This window comes from Bison bison, unplaced genomic scaffold, assembly GCF_000754665.1.
Source record: "Bison bison bison isolate TAMUID 2011002044 unplaced genomic scaffold, Bison_UMD1.0 scf7180017862275, whole genome shotgun sequence".
NCBI lineage: Eukaryota > Metazoa > Chordata > Mammalia > Artiodactyla > Bovidae > Bison > Bison bison.
The window spans coordinates 716,621-720,351 of NW_011492847.1; the positions used below are offsets into that span (position 1 = coordinate 716,621).

Genomic DNA, 3,731 nt, shown 5'->3' on the forward strand with positions numbered 1-3,731 from the left:
CTCTGGTTCCTCTGCCTTTTCTAAAACCAGCTTGAACATCTGGAAGTTCACGGTTCATGTATTGCTGAAGCCTGGCTTGGAGAATTTTGAGCATTACTTTACTAGCATGTGAGATGAGTGCAATTGTGTGGTAGTTTGAGCGTTCTTTGGCATTGCTTTTCTTTGGGATTGTTTTTTTTTTTTTTTCCTTAAGCAAAGTCAAATTCTGTTCTATATAATGTAATTGGATCAGGAAATGTTTATTTTAACTTACTTTGAATTGCAGTCATTATTTGATATATGACTTTACAAAAGGTTCTTATTTGAAATTCCTAGTGCCTGAAGGAGGAGACAGAGTGACAGACCTGGAGACTGCAGTTCTTTACCCCTCACACAGGTACGGCATCCTGTCATGCTGCTAAAGGAGAGTTTTCCTCTCTAACGGAAGGGGGACTTTTAATTCTTATGCTAGGACAAATAACCATTGTGTGCGCTACACATTCTTAAAACCCATTATAGAATTTTATCTTTTAAATATTGATTAATGCCACAATGCTTCAGAAGACTAATTTTGTGTTTATTAGACTAATGTTTAAAATCTAGAAACTAATTTTCAAAATTAGTGTTGGCTCATAAGAGGAAATAAATGTAGATAATAAAATGTAATCCTATAAACTGCTTAATCAGAAACAGTCACAGGTATGCATGTGTACCAATAGTGCATGTTGAATTACAGCCTCAAAAGATATCCATCTGGGCTACGGATGAATGTTTACAAGTACGTGAGACTGGACAGTAGTTAGAAATGTGTTTGAACCAATAATCTAACTATTTGCAGCTATTGCTTTCTTCTGTAATGATGGAGCTCCTCTTATGATTCTGCTTTTTTATGCTTTGGCTTTATGATTTCTTATGATTGTTACTAATTTTAGATTAGAAGGCTAGTAGGATTTCATTTATTCAACATCCACCTTCTAGCCTATGCCAAGCGTTGGGCTGGAGACTAGGAACACAAAGATGAACAAAATAACACTTCTTGCTTTCCAGAAGCTCCTTGTGCAATGCAAGGAAGAGGCTTGGAATAGTTTTAAATAGCATCTTATCAAAGGTCAGATGTGCATTTTAGAAAGGTGATCCTAGGACAGGGGAAGGATGGAGGCAGAGAGCTCAGGAGGCTGGCATCATGGTCCTGGGAACTGATGCCGATGTCCCTCCCGGATGAGCCCTGAGGAGCTAGGTCTGCCCTTATATCAGCATCCTTAGCTGATTTCCCTGCTTTTTTGCCTTTTTTTTTTTTTCCTTTTGCTTTTCCCATCTGTCTGTCATTCACAAACTTAAAAGATTCTCAGCGGATCATATTGGTCCATCTTGTGTCCTGCTAGGCAGGAAGCCTTCAGAAATTGTTCACAAGGAAGTGGGACCTGGAGCTCCTCCTGTCCACCAGAGGGGGTGAGCTTTCACTTTAGGACAGAATGAGTCGTCTTCTGGTCTTTGTTGGAAGATAGCTTTGCAAGGTTCACAGAGTTCTGTGGTAAAAGTGTATTTTTCTCCTTCTTTGTAAAGAAGAAATTTTAAATGAAAATTTACATCTTTTTATTTAAAATCTCAAGTCTTTAGCTGGCCTTTTTTTTTTCTCTAGTTTATATCTGGCCTATATCAGAGGACATCTGAGAGGACGACATAAGAGCACAACTTAATAGAATAAAGATTTTAGACCAGAAACTATATCAATCTTTTTGTTGTTTTAAATGCCATGAAGCCAATTACTTTGTGAATTAATATTCCTCTCTTTTTCTACTTTTCTCACTCTCCCTCAATTTCAACCAAAAGGTGAATATTTTCAAATTAGATGGTGTTTTACCAAGACTTCCATTGTGGCTCAGCTGGTAAAGAATCTGCCTGCAATGTGGGAGAGCCGGGTTTGATCCCTGGGTTGGGAAGATCCCCTGGAGAAGGGAAAGGCTACCCACTCCAGTATTCTGGCCTGGAGAATTCCATGGACTGTATAGTCCGTGGGGTTGCAAAGAGTCGGACACAAATGAGCAACTTAGACGTCACTAACTTACCAAGGATGTAATGAAAATACTTTGGCTATCAAAAATCCTCAGAGAATGAGCAATGTTGATTGAAGCAGACAGTGTAAAAAATTTTCCACACCAAAGTCTGAGTCATGATTCACTTCATGATTCACTTTGATGGGTATGGATTAATTTAGTTTAGCTACATTTTTTTCCCCCCGAAGTGAAACAAGTCACTTGTTTAACTCTCAGTTCAGTTCAGTTCAGTTCAGTCGCTCAGTTGTGTCCGACTCTTTGCGACCCCATGAATCGCAGCACGCCAGGCCTCCCTGTCCATCACCAACTCCCGGAGTTCACTCAGACTCATGTCCATCGAGTCGGTGATGCCATCCAGCCATCTCATCCTCTGTCGTCCCCTTCTCCTCCTGCCCCCAATCCCTCCCAGCATCACGGTCTTTTCCAATGAGTCAACTCTTCGCATGAGGTGGCCAAAGTACTGGAGTTTCAGCTTTAGCATCAGTCCTTCCAGAGAACACCCAGGGCTGATCTCCTTTAGGAGGGACTGGTTGGATCTCCTTGCAGTCCAAGGGACTCTCAAGAGTCTTCTCAACACCACAGTTCAAAAGCATCAATTCTTCGGCGCTCAACTTTCTTCGCAGTCCAACTCTCAACATCCATACATGACCACTGGAAAAACCATAGCCTTGACTAGACGGACCTTTGTTGGCAAGTAATATCTCTGCTTTTGAATATGCTATCTAGGTTGGTCATAACTTTCCTTCCAAGGAATATGCATCTTTTAATTTCATGGCTGCAGTCACCATCTGCAGTGATTTTGGAGCCCCCCAAAATAAAGTCTGACACTGTTTCCATTGTTTTTCCATCTATTTCCCATGAAGTGATGGGACCAGATGCCATGATCTTCATTTTCTGAATGTTGAGCTTTAAGCCAACTTTTTCACTCTCCACTTTCACTTTCATCAAGAGGCTTTTTAGTTCCTCTTCACTTTCTGCCATAAAGGTGGTGTCTTCTGCATATCTGAGGTTATTGATATTTCTCCTGGCAATCTTGATTCCAGCTTGTGCTTCTTCCAGCCCAGCGTTTCTCATGATGTACTCTGCATAAAAGTTAAATAAGCAGGGTGACAATATACAGCCTTGACATACTCCTTTTCCTATTTGGAACCAGTCTGTTGTTCCATGTCCAGTTCTACCTGTTGCTTCCTGACCTGCATATAGGTTTCTCAAGAGGCAGGTCAGGTGGTCTGGTATTCCCATCTCTTTCAAAATTTTCCACAGCTGATTGTGATCCACACAGTCAAAGGCTTTGGCATAGTCAATAAAGCAGAAATAGATGTTTTTCTGGAACTCTCTTGCTTTTTCCATGATCCAGTGGATGTTGGCAATTTGATCTCTGGTTCCTCTGCCTTTTCTAAAACCAGCTTGAACATCTGGAAGTTCACGGTTCACGTATTGCTGAAGCCTGGCTTGGAGAATTTTGAGCATTACTTTACTAGCATGTGAGATGAGTGCAATTGTGTGGTAGTTTGAGCGTTCTTTGGCATTTCCTTTCTTTGGGATTGGAATGAAAACTGACCTTTTCCAGTCCTGTGGCCACTGCTGAGTTTTCCAAATTTGCTGGCATAGTGAGTGCAGCACTTTCACAGCATCATCTTTCAGGATTTGAAATAGCTCAACTGGAATTCCATCACCTCCACTAGCTTTGTTTGTAGT

The 3,731-nt window shown here is 41.0% G+C and overlaps 1 protein-coding gene across 2 annotated transcripts in view; it reads left to right on the top strand.

Moving 5' to 3' along the window:
• The window catches only part of HMGCS1 (3-hydroxy-3-methylglutaryl-CoA synthase 1 (soluble)), a 24,222-nt gene that overhangs the window by 6,111 nt on the left and 14,380 nt on the right, over nt 1-3,731 (top strand). Inside the window, exon 2 of one of the 2 annotated variants that reach the window (XM_010832800.1) lies at nt 316-376. The exons of the other annotated variant lie outside the window; for it this stretch is intronic. The gene's annotated coding sequence lies outside the window, so the exon portion shown is untranslated. The remainder of the gene's footprint in view (nt 1-315; nt 377-3,731) is intronic. 2 annotated transcript variants of the gene reach the window in all.